Source organism: Mandrillus leucophaeus, unplaced genomic scaffold (assembly GCF_000951045.1).
Source record: "Mandrillus leucophaeus isolate KB7577 unplaced genomic scaffold, Mleu.le_1.0 Scaffold285, whole genome shotgun sequence".
Lineage (NCBI taxonomy): Eukaryota > Metazoa > Chordata > Mammalia > Primates > Cercopithecidae > Mandrillus > Mandrillus leucophaeus.
In genome coordinates, this window is record NW_012102976.1 from 2,835,915 (window position 1) to 2,848,946 (window position 13,032).

Below are 13,032 nucleotides of genomic sequence, written 5' to 3' on the forward strand. Positions count from 1 at the left end.
ATTGGGATTTAATTTCTAAATCTTCAAGTCATGAATGCTCAAAGGAGGTTTTATGAAATCTATCTGAAATTGTAAATGAATCCCACGTAGACATTTAAATTGAGAAATTGTGGCTAAAAATTTTAAATTAAAATGACAAGATAATTTGGATTGACATACATTAGAAATCATAAAAATGGAAGTTTGTTACCTTTAAAATCAATATTTTAGTCAATAAATAAAATTCTAAAACAGATGTTTTCACGTGGGCATGTTAAAAGGGGTAAACCTTTAGCTAGGGTCCCATATCTGTTAAAACGGTCTTGATTTTAATGGTGTCTCTAATTTGGAAAGTAATTTCAGATTCTTAGCCAAGAAGAATCTTGCTTGAAGTTTACTTTTCTAGGCTGTACATATAGCAGAGAAACGTGATCATTTAAATTCTAAAGGATGTTTGTTTCTTTTAATAGCATAGCAGAGAATTAATGGCATGGGGGAGAGGGACGTGACAACTTAACCTGATGCTTGATAGCTGTTTACTTATGAATGTGTGCCACAGATTTCAGTGTCTGTAAAAGAAGGGGAAATAAAGAAACCGATGGCTTTTAGGGAACTTAAGACACATGGAAGAAAGTGCTTAGAAGGCTATTGAAATATTTACAAAACAAATCATTTACATTAACTTTCTTATGTGTAGAACCTGGAGTGCCCGTGAAAAAACAGAACCAATTTTGGCTATGAGAAGTATTTCAGCATCAAAATGGTTAATAGTATTATAGCTTCAAAAGAGCCTATTGGCTCACCCTCAAGGATGCCCTGCAGTTGTTGTTAAAGTCATCAGATGAAGCTAGCCTTCTCAGCTAGCCTTTAGATTTGTCTGCTAACAGTAAAAATACTATAATAAATCGGTAACATATGTTGCCAGGCAAGGAAAAGTGATATAAATAAAGAGACTGGGAGACCCAAACCAAGTACAATGTGAAAAGAATTTAACTTTCAATCTATTTGCTGGCTAATTACCATTTGAAAAGTAATTTGAAAGTGTTACTGTTATTTGCTGATATTCTTCCTCATTTTTCTTCTTTTCCTCTTCAGATTGCATTCTTACCCAAATACTCTTCGTGATTGCCTGCTTTGCGGCTTTGGGGTAAGTCCCAGTTTTCCACAACCTTAAGAAAAAAAATGCATAACATAAAAGATGCCAGAAAGACTTATGTGTCCTGATATTCGGGGTCTGTGAAATATACATGGGTTTGTTACCGGGGGTGGGAGGCATAATGAAATAAAGACAAGGGGTTTGTTTCCGCAAGGATCAAAAGTGTGCGAAAGTGTGCATATGCAAACGAGGCTCCCATCAGGAAAGCCACCTCTGGAATGGAAATGACAAAGCTTGGAACACACACAATCAATTATTTTCACCAGCATTTAAAATATAGAAAACAAAATCTGCTTTGGGAATTGACTGAATATTTTATTTAGCTTTTTTATTGAGACATCCTTTGAATAATGGCATAATATAAATAGTTTTACAAAGCAACAATATAATCAATCTCTAAACTAGAATATAAATCAAGGATTTCATTAACTGCTGGTAGCCAGTTTAAATTGTAGTCTTGTCCATAATGTCTATCTATCTATGTATGTCCAAGTTATATTAAAAACCTTTAAATGGCTTTGTAATATCAGCTACATCTAGCTATTATAATAATTAATGGTACTGTTTTATAAATCAATACATGTATTCTTGATAAATTCATATCCAGTTAATGGTGTAATTTAAATAAAAAATTAATGTAATAAAGGACATACAGAAATGGGCAGGAAATCTTTAAAGGTTAAGAGTCAAATTTGTCTAAATTCATTCTTAACCTGTTTTGGAAAAGTTTATATTTAAAATCAGCTGACACTTACCTTGTTTCTGTAAAACTAATCTTGCCATTTCTGGTGGTATCTAGTATTAAATTTGTAATATGTTGTTTTAATTTTTTTTTGACGTTGTTTTAATTACATAGTTACAATACTGTGGAATATTTTACTGTCGTTGTACTATTTTGTGACTATTGCATATTCTTCAGTAAAATAGAACAAAACAAACTAAAAACCTCATACCAGTAATTTATTTTTAATTCACAAATGCATGTAAATGATTTATTTTTTGAAAATCTCCAAAGCTATATACACATTTTATTTAAGGGGAAGAAGGACTGACTAGTTCAAATAATTTGCATGTGGAAGAGCCGAGCATTTTCACTGCTTTCGCTGAGTGAACATTCCAAGAATTTTAGAAAGAAAAGAAAAACGCATGAAAGAGTCTGAAATGTATTTTAACGCTGCACCCAGGTACAGGAACATTCTACCAAAAGATGAGTGTATTATAGTTCTAATTTAAAGAATACATACCAGAGACATATTTAAAAAATAACAAGATTTAGAAAAACAACCGAAGGTTGTATGTTATCAAATACAATATCCAATCTTTCCAAATAAAATTTCATTTGGTTTCTAAGAGTTAGCGTTTTACAAAAAATATCTTTCAAAATTATGCAGACCAGTCTGCCCTGCCATCCTCCTTGACATGGTGCAGAAATGTTCCTTTAATCCACTGAGCTTTTTCTGACATTTTTCTTAACATTGCTGAGCCTTATTTAGAGCACCAAAGGAGGCGTGTGCAGTTTCCTTTGACACTGATGGGTATTTCAAAATGTTACAGAGAGAGGGGGGATAAAAAAGAAAGAAAAGATTTGCTGCCAGTCACTTCATCAATAGAGCTAGAGAAGCAATTACTATTTGTTAAAAGTTTACATTTCAAATGAAGCTAAATTTTAAAGAAGTCTCATCCTTTTAGAAGGACTGGTGCTTGGAAGAGAGAGGAAGAGAATGCACATTAGTGATTACATGTTAAAGTGCACTCAAGTACTGGAACCATTTAAAATGTATTGTGTTTTTAGTCGAAACCTGCAGCAAAACCACTCCTAAGAGGCTTAATTTAGGTTTTATAGGAGGAACATAAAAAAGACCAGGTTATAGCAACATGCTGAAATATGGGGTACATTTTAAATATCTTCATTTAAAAACGTATGTTTATTTCCCCTCCTGGGATCACTAACGTGCGTCTCCACAGAGAAAGCAAGGACATGCATTCTTAAAAATTATCTGTTAAAGGGATCACATTCCAAGACAGGTTTGGGCATTTTTATTACTACAGATAATCTCTTAATTATGTCACTGCCTTCCACTTGTTAATCAGGGACATTCAACATAGTTAACCATGGAGTGGTTGCCTTTAGAAGAATACATTATTATTAAGGATTAGAAACACATTTTATTCCTATAATCATATTACATGTATGGTTTTAGCACTGCTAAAACCCGATTTACCTGCTTTAAATACATAACACCTAAGAAAGGATCTAGATGCCTATAACAATGTTGTTCATTACTTCAAACTGTGCAGTTCATGAAAAGCTTCAAGAGACAGATGATTTTACTTTTCCTGTCTCCCCGCTCCACCTCCCCCATGTCCCATGCAATTCCTATTTGGATTGATTTTAGGTTTCCTGTGCAGCCACCAGTATGTGAGATACTCAGGTACTCTTTCAGAGACCAAGGTGTAAGTGAAGTAAATAAAATCATGTTTCACTGTTGCTTTATCAACCCTCCTAGGTAGTTTTTCTGCCAGCCAACCTGCACTGTTAAGACCCATAAAATTATGCAATAGTGACTTCTTTGGAGGTTCTCTAATCAGATAATGGCTGGTGTTAGGAGGCAAGGGCCCAAGGCAATGTTGCTGGTACTTAACACTGTGGTTGGTCATTACTTGTCTAGTAGAGACCAATAAACAGCTGATTACTATCCTATACGGAGCCAATATTTTACATTTATCCTAGTTATTTTTTCCTTTTCTTTTCAAGTTCTTATAAGAGGAAGTATTTGTCAAGAAGATCTATGAGTAGTAGCCTCCCAGGCACCTTAAAAATAAGAATATTCCTACCATGAAATGATGGCTTTTGTGGAAAGGTGGGAATGATTCTGGTTTTTACAAGAGCAAAGGTTTGATTTGTTTCAAGTCCCTTTCTTTCAGACAGGGACACTCCCCCACACCATCCCTGCTGCTCCCTGTCCCTTTCCCCCTCTATGACAGGTTCACGGGCTGCAACCAAGGGATTTTAAAATGCAAAGGTTTATATTAATATTTGCACTCTGGCAATAACAGGCCCATTTTGCTTCCTCTGTAAGCCTGTGATAATTGATGCTTCATACCTGGAACTATGTTTCATTTATCTTTTTACTCATGAAGATAGTATATAAATAAAAGGTAATTTATGGAAAGGAACCAACCATTTGAAATAATAATCCTAAATCCAACTAGATAATCTTTTAAAGCTGTAAGAGTCAGAGATGGAGATTTCTAAACTTCTAAAGAAAACTTGATTGCAAAGAAGAAACCTGTGCATTTTTGAATGCTTGTTGAATTTGAATGTCTGTGTGGGCCAAAAAAGAATCAGAGGGACAAATGGAAACCAGGAAACAAAAGGTGTAAATTTTAGATGTGTTTTAAATTAATGTATTTAATGACCTATTAGACTCATTACAATTTTATTGACTTTCCCTTTACATTTGGATATAATTTTTTACTAGCCAATGCAAACTGCAAACTGGTGAGTCTCCTAAGGTGCCTTTCCTTTCCTGGGATCCTCATCTTAGAATGAACAGAGGCACATCGATAAGAACTGGACCTTGATTTCACAACCTCATACAAAGCCAGGCAATTCTTGAGCCAAACAAACAAAGGGGGGTGTAAGCGATTTCATTTATTTTGATAATCCTCCTCTTGCACGGGAGCATTTTGCTGTCTTTGTCAAAGTGAATGACAACAATTTGGCCAACTCTCTCTGAGCTGCACTCAACAGTGACAGGCAAATTATCAGAGGCCCTGCACTTCTTATTATCAGAGGAGAAGCCATCAGGGGGACGCATGGAGGATACCTCTCCCTTGTCACTATTTGTCAGTGGGACAAGGGCCACTGCTATGGGTAGCTGACAGGTAATTTCAACAATAACAATTACTCCTATTACTGGTGTCATAAACAATTCGCCCAAGGCATGACAATAGCAAAGCTTTATAATTCAATGCCATATAAATAAATGCCAGCAGGTAACAAGTAATTTAGCTCCAATCAAGCTTTCACCCCGGCATTAATATTGTTATTGTAAGAAAATGGAAAATTGAAAAAATTCAATATGTTAATGAATTAAGAGAGGTTCAAGGGCTAGACAAGAGGAGTTGGAAAAAGGAAACCAAAATTATTGTAGTATCATATTTGGTGCCATCCTGGGGGCCAAACATCAGTATAATTACTTTAAGACAAGAAGGGGAACTGGAGTGCCTTAGATCTCAGACCAGGGAAAAATGTGACGTGAGCTTTCAAAAAATCCACCTAACTCCAATTTCCAAAGAATGTAAGTAGAAATATGAGAATGTATATATATAATGTAGCATTTCACTGGCTTTCTTTTTCTACCTGAAATATTTCATATGAAGCAGAAGCATGAGTATCAAAGGAATGTTTGCATCTGTTTAAGAAAATTGTATTGGTACCTGCTTCCTTCACATTAAGTCTCATAATGAAACTATTTTAATACTCCTTTTTTATCTGGGGTGAAGGTAAAGCTGAAAGTCATCTTTGCTCTCCAGCTGTCCACCTTTTGGAAGTGGACTAGAGGATACAGTCTTATCTTCATATGTAAAACTTTCTGATCAAACCAATTTGCAATTTTAGTATTTGTCCAGCAAGACAATGTGCCATCACGGTGACAGCAGTAAAAGAATTTGAAAATCTCTAATTAGGAGAGCTGCACACCAATTAACGCATGTCAAATTTCACTTCATCAAGTGCCACTCTAATTTTCCCTCTAAAAATTAATGGATTTTTTTTCTTTTGGTATGTGTGTGTGTCCCCTTAAGGCAATGTTGATTCAAATCTGCTCAAGATGCAGTGTTGCACAGCTAAGCATCTTCTTGATTACAATCCGCCACACTTCTAACTGCGCTCATTCGCACTGCCACGGATACTTTGTCAACAGTCAAATTACACCACGCTGATAACAATGCATAATGGTGTTCCTCCTCCAGTCCCCTGTCAGGAGAGGGGCTTCATAAAAATGTGATGTTTTCTTCTCAACTGTATCTAAAGGAAGTTTGTAGGACTAGGTCCCCAGTCAGGCGTTAATTTTTAAAATTAGTTTGTTAATTTCAAAAAAAAAAAAACCAAAAAAAACAAGAAGAAGAAGAAGAAGCAAAATGATGGCATATGAAAAGTCCTCACTGGAAAAAAAAAAATCAGCAAAGAATGAGGAATGGAGAATATCTATGGCCAAAGTTTTACTTAAACACTTTGTTCGGAGACATTTTCAAGAGCACTATTCTTGGTTAAAAACCAGATTTTTTTTTTCTTTACTTCTGGACTATAAACATTGGAAGCCTCTCTTGAACAGACTGTATTTAGATTGTGCTAGAAGTTTGTTTAACTGCCATATTTGCCAGAATCCTCAAAACATCACAGGACACAGAAGACAAATGACTTTGTGTGTGTGTTGGGGGGGAGAGGGGGTGCGTAAGGGGGTCAGGATTGCATATTCCAGATAAATGTTGATTCACTTTTAACTATTTTCTATCCTAGTTGCTTGTTGCGGATTGGTGTGTCTGAGGCATCAGTACACGTGGGGAATATTTCTCACTGAAAAATGAAAGAAAGAAATGCAGTGATTAGAAGATGATTTTACATTCAGTCTTTTTAGAGATTATTCAGATTTCTTATTTTTCAAACACAATCAAAACCAGAACAAAAACAAGGAAATTAAACAAAATTTTAAATATATTCTCTTATAGATTCTTCAGGGAGTAGAGAATATTCACAGGGTTAACATCCCAGCCTTCTCAGCGTGTAAGCATATTGTAATCCTATTTATTCACTAAAAATGTAAATTCCTCTGATCTACACTTTATTTTCTTTAATCTGCAGGTCGAATACAGCTTCTTATTCACTGACGACTAACTCAAAAATTTAAAACGATATTTTTAGGTTTGTATTTCCGAATATTAAAAGTGTCTTCCTTCTCTTATGGCCCCACCCCAGCATGTTCTTAAGTGTCTATTTCAAACAAAAGAAAATGACATCCCCCTTTCAACTAGCCAAACATTAGATTCTCTCAGAACTGACTGGGGATTCACTAGAAGTTTCGCAATTAGGTTCATTCAAATTGAATTATTTTCTTTTTTTCCAAACATCGTTCTTAGAACTTTATAAATGTAGCAATACTGGCTTCACAGTTTCATGTGGTTCGTTTACAAATAAAGGTATTTTAATAAAATCAAGTTCTGTGTACCTTTGAAAAACAAAAAGCTGGAACAATCTCACATTAAAACATTACAAAAGGATTGTAAAGGGAAATTTAAAGGGAGAAAACTTGATTATATAATGCAATCCAGCAGTAATCAATTTTACCTTCAATATCTTGCTTTTGTTTTCAAAATGCTAAATAAACAATACATAATGCATCCCTCATCAGCCAAACCATGGAGGCTCTGTGCTCAAATAACAGGAAACATATTCAATTTTCCTAACAGAAGACAGTTCATTAAGCTGTGCCACATCAAATAAAACTTTAATTTCTCCAGCATCAGAGTCGCAATGAAAGCAATTGAAGAAGATGAGCCATATGGTACTTCTATCAGCAAACACATATTGCTCATTCCCCCAAAGTTTTCTAATTCTGCTCCCCAGACCTGTGTAATATAGATAATGTGCTCCGAGAGCAGCAACCATGAGCTATCTAGTGTACACTTCTAATACTGTATTTAATGGGAAATAATGAATCATAAAAGCCTAGAGAAGACGGCTTTTGCTAACCTAAATCTCAGCTGTAATTTCATTGTTCTGTGCCTAAGATGCTGTTTGCCCTTTCCAAACAACAGCAGTTGAACATAATTATGCTGCTTCGAACCTGGGCTTGAAAAAGCATCCCTAATATAACCAACTTTCTATTAACTCCTGAAATTCTGAATTTAATGATGCACTGATACAGGCCTTGACATAATCAAGCATGTGTCATTTAAAAATCCAAATAAGCATTTTTCCCCTTCTTCTCTTTGGTCAGACTGCTCAATGCTTTTATGCTTCCTCCTCCGCCCCCTGCTTGCGTCCATCCCCCACCCCCCACCCCACCCCATGCAACAGGAGTGGCATGATTAAAAATGAGGAGATTTTCTTGTTATTAGCAAATTTGACATTTGCCTGATGAAATGCACATAAAATGTGAAAGCTACACAGTACTCAGAAGAATGTCTCCACTCCAATCCTAGCTACCAAGATGAAATAATTTAGGTAAAGGAAATGTAAAGGTCCTTGTACATCTCTTGCTGCGGAATGCTAGGGCTGTATTATAAATGAAAGAACCAAATATTGCTGAGCTTTTAGAGTGATAGTATTTTGGCACATGTGAAGCGCATAGTGTTCCTTCTCTCACCTTAGCTGCTTTGACAATTCACTTAAACACAATACATATGCCCAAACACAGCAATGTGTGTGTCGTGAGCCCAACCTTTCTCTGGTTTAAGATCTTGGGGCTGGGGCTTTGTTCATTTTTAGGAAAAAATGTTGCTTTTTCCTCTAACTAGGTCAATAATTCCAGCTTTTCCATTTTTAAAGCTTATCAAATCAATATTTTACCAACATGATGCTAATTTAGAACATCATCAAATAACACCGTGGATACATATTGAAAACATATTTTAATGGTTTTGTTTGTTTTGGCATCATATGAACCAAGAACAATTAAATTAAAAAGAGACTTTTAAAAGTTAGAGATTGCCTTTTTAAAGCTTATTAAAATCAGCATGTTAACATGCCTGTCTCTGAATTAGCTCTCACACTTGATTGCCATCATTAAAACTAGTTGTTTGGGTGCTGCTCAAAGCCAATTCTTACTAGTTGTTAACTTGAAATCTCTTTCCATTGAAATGTTAAAAAAAAAAAAAAAAAAAATTCATTCTCACTAGTGGAAGAAACAGTCACCAAAACATGAACTAGCACAGCAAGCCAGCAACATTAAACCACGAAAAGACCAACAGGTAAAATAACTACAGTAACATCTAAAACACACTCATGAAAAAAAAAATCACAACAACAACAAAGAAGCAGTCCATTGATTATATTTCATGAATGCCTTAAAACAAATGTTTAAACAGTTTTCTGAAACAGTGCAGAAACCTCTGCATGCTCCACTGGGTTGCAATGACAATGGTCTATTGCAATGTAAAACACGCTGGAGGATAAAAAGGTGCTTTTTGTTACCATTTTATCAAAGCTGTTCATCTTCGAGCTGCAGGCAGCATTTTGCTGGAATTGCAGATATTTCTCTGTCCAGGCTCCTTTGTTTGTGCATCTCATTTGCATATATTTATCTCCAGCTGAGGGTGCGTTCTGCTCATTAAGGCCTCCCTTCACATTATTTCATAAGCCAGCTGCTGAGAGGGATTTCACCTGTGGTGACTGAGAAAAGAGGGGTGAAAAACTAAATTCTTCATAAAAAGGAAATCTTCTGAGTCTCTTCCCCTATAAATGGGCACCATTTGTGTTAAACAGCCTCTTGTCATGATAGATGCCTCCAGAGGTCAGGGGTTAAAGTTGATTTGAAGGTCAGCAGTAAAACAACAGACAAACCAGACGCCAAACTGGTTCCTTAGCTGTCGGTGGGAGCTGTGGTACAACCAGGTCTTGAACCTTTTTCAACCTCTAATAAAACAGGGGATGAATCTGAAGTGGATCAACCAGGCCCCTGAGGAAGCAGCACAGAAAAACACAAATAATATCAATATCAGGCAGCCACAGGGAAACAATGGGGCATTTCTCCGTGCTACATGCATGCTGCTATTGTTTCAAGGGCTGGGGAATTAATTCCACTTATTTATTTAAGGCGTGTCAACTCACTGCCTAAACCTGTTTCAGTGTCAAGATGAATAAAACTTTTATGGCTCATAAAATAGAGCCATTCATCTCAATGTTCTTTGTGGTGCGTTTTTTTTCTTTTCTTTTCTTTTTTTTTTCCTGACATACTGAGCTAGGCCTCTGCTCTGAAATGGTTACATCTGAACTCATTGGTGCTATGATCCACACCATATTAGAGAAAAAAATTATTTTACTGGCAAATGGATCTCAACAGAAATGACACGGGGAAGCATTTTAGCTACGATGTAATAGCTCCAAATATTCTTCTAAATAGTCCGCATGCAGTTGCATCTGTTTTGAGTATGCATTATTTACAAAGCAGAAGTTTTACTATTTTAGAGGAAAAGTTTAAAAGAGATAGCAGTAAAGATGTTAGTTTTCTAGAATACTATGTCACATATTTCATTTTACTTTAGAAATGCAACCTTGTTAGGATAGCTCTTTCCCATTCATCATTTTTTGCCCAAGTTTCCGCTGTTCTGTAGTCAGCTTATACTGATGTAATAATCAAATGCCTCCTTTAATTCAACTGCTCAGAATTTTATGCTTAATTTTCAGCATAAAATAGCACACATAAATGGAAAAGAAAATGCATTTATGTGCTTTTTGGATTATAAATTTTTTAAAAAGTTCAGTTATAGAATTAATTTTACTTTTGATTTCCTGACAAATGACTTTAATAATAATATAATATAAACAGGTTAACATTTCTAAAGTGCCGCACACAATGCGAAGCACATGTATTTTCTCATGCAGTTATTAATAATAATTCAATCTAAGTCACACAGGTCCCCTTAGAATGGACTGTAACAACATTATTATCCACAACATATTTTAGTTGAGACAAAATGTTCCAGTCACACAATATCATCACTATAGCAGATCATTATAGCTTTAACAGATGACATCATGGGAACATAGTTGCTTTATATCAAAATGAGTAAAAAGAAGCAATTCGATGATATTTCACAAATTTTGTAATCACAGCCTCAGTCATGCATATTAACATTTTTGCTCCATTGTAATGTAAATGGAATTGTGGAGGATTCACTTACTGTCTTGTCCTGGTTGCTTTGTTTTTGAGTTCTCTATTGAATATTGTAGCCTTTACCTATGACGCTGGATTATTTCTGATGTAGTCAGTTGGTAGGTAAGGGTTTTCTCCCACGAACTCAAGTTTTTTCAGCAAGTAGATCATTTGAGAATGGCTCCAAATAAAAGTTGTGTTTTCACATTTTGCTAGTACACAAACATATGGCCCTGAGGAAGAGGGATTCATTTTGGGGTGCTAAGCACTGCTCAAGATATAAGTGCTTTTTATTTTGCATTTGAACTGGTGCATGCCCCTTAGAGATGGACCAGTTGCTTTACATACTGGTGGCCCATTTACAAAGCAGCCCTGTTTGAAAACAGATGCTTTCAAGTGGGTCACCAGGCTTTAAGAAAAATATTTAAACTCATAATTGATTGGCTTTTGGTCATCTATGGCAATGTGTTCTCATTTAAACATAGAGCAGGGGATTTTTCTTCTATAACCAATTACAGTTTAAAAAATGCAACGAATCTTGCTTCACACAAGGAGCTTAACTTGTGGTTGGAGAAATTTTCCAACTTATTAAATGTTGTTTATATCCTCATTTCTGTAGACGCTTTGTCTTCCCAAAGCATATTTTTGTAGACGCTTTGTCTTCCCAAAGCATTTGATAACTCCCTCTGTAACTGACTTATCAATTTTCTTTCTGACCTTTCATTTTAAATTTAACCACACCCAAATCCCCAAACCCAGAACCTCCAAGCAACCAGACTAGAGCGAAAATATACAATTTACTCTCTCCATATCTCCACCAATGTCTTTCGTTTTTCTTGTACTCTAATCTAATCGGTAATTCGTAAGCTTTGGCCAAATAGTTAAAAATGTTAAGTGCTAGCAAAGCCTTTTACCTCCCCCTCAGATCTGTCTCTGTTTATGGAATAGGTCCCAGTTTCCTCCTCTTCTCCTTCAGCCCGGGGTCTTCAGGTCAGAGCACTGTAAATACACACAGCCCTTGCTGGACCCATAAATCTGAGCAAAGGGCAGGACTATATATTCAGATAAGCAGGGGCAGAGATAGGGGCTTGAAAGGAGGGAGAACCAGTGGAGTCTGAGGCTCTGCAGCCCTGTTCAGAGAACTCAACTCAAAAGACCAAGAATCCTTAGTGCGGAAGGAGGAATTTTGCCTTGAAACATCTCCTCTTATTTCTAATGGATGAGGTTGGCACTGCTTCCTCTTGGTTTATTTTATTTTTTCCACATTGCTTATATTCACATCCTTACTGAACGCATTATCTTAAAGGCAATCAAATTAAACAATAAATTTAATTTATTTCCAATGTCTTTTTTTCTTAAGTGTGTTTGTGTTTTGACCTCTGTGTGTGTGTGCATGTGTGTGTGTGTGATGTTTCTTGAAGTCATTTTACCAGAAATTCTTCTCTACTGTAATTTTTCAGTCCCAAAGTTTTCGACTATATAACTGTATTCTTAGTTACCACGTTGAATCCCCAAGAAAAATACATCTAAAGGAGGAATGACAAAGTGACAAATAAATGCTTACATACCCTTCAGTCTTCAAGGCTTCCATTTTATTCCTGGGTTCAAGTATTTTCTGTTGGATTTTCACTTCTTGAAATTTTCAGTGACTCCTGGAAGACCATCCTTCTTGGGGGATGCACCCATTGTGACCACAAATAAGGTCACCATGGAAAATCCTGGGCAAGATGACCATGACTGAGAAGGTCCTTTCTATCACATTTGACAGAATCACTGCATGATTCTTCTTTAGATACAATGAGTCGCACTACAGATTCATCTGGGTCATTTCAGACTCCAGGAAAATGTGTCACTCGATTTGTTTCTGAGCAATGTTTTGTATTTTATTGTATATATGTATATATAATTTTAATCTGATTTCTCTAGGTTATTCTTTTTGGCTAATAGAGAATCGATTTTTTAAAAATGCTAATTCATGTTCCTCAAAAGCGACTTCTTTTCTTCTTTTCCTTGGTTGAA

General features: G+C 35.8%; 2 long non-coding RNA genes across 3 annotated transcripts; one reads left to right on the top strand and one right to left on the bottom strand.

Moving 5' to 3' along the window:
* Positions 1-815: 815 nt before the first annotated feature.
* Positions 816-5,177, top strand: LOC105543542. Its single transcript, XR_001006638.1, has 3 exons — positions 816-950; positions 1,075-1,126; positions 4,618-5,177. It is a non-coding gene; the product is annotated as an uncharacterized LOC105543542 (long non-coding RNA).
* A 1,273-nt stretch (positions 5,178-6,450) lies between these two features.
* LOC105543543 lies at positions 6,451-12,687 on the bottom strand. 2 transcript variants are annotated; one of them, XR_001006639.1, is made up of 3 exons: positions 12,578-12,687; positions 9,333-9,816; positions 6,451-6,716 (listed from the first exon to the last, which is right to left on the bottom strand). It is a non-coding gene; the product is annotated as an uncharacterized LOC105543543 (long non-coding RNA). The 2 variants fall into 2 exon arrangements; XR_001006640.1 differs by having other exon boundaries at positions 6,454-6,716; positions 9,333-9,530.
* Positions 12,688-13,032: the final 345 nt, after the last annotated feature.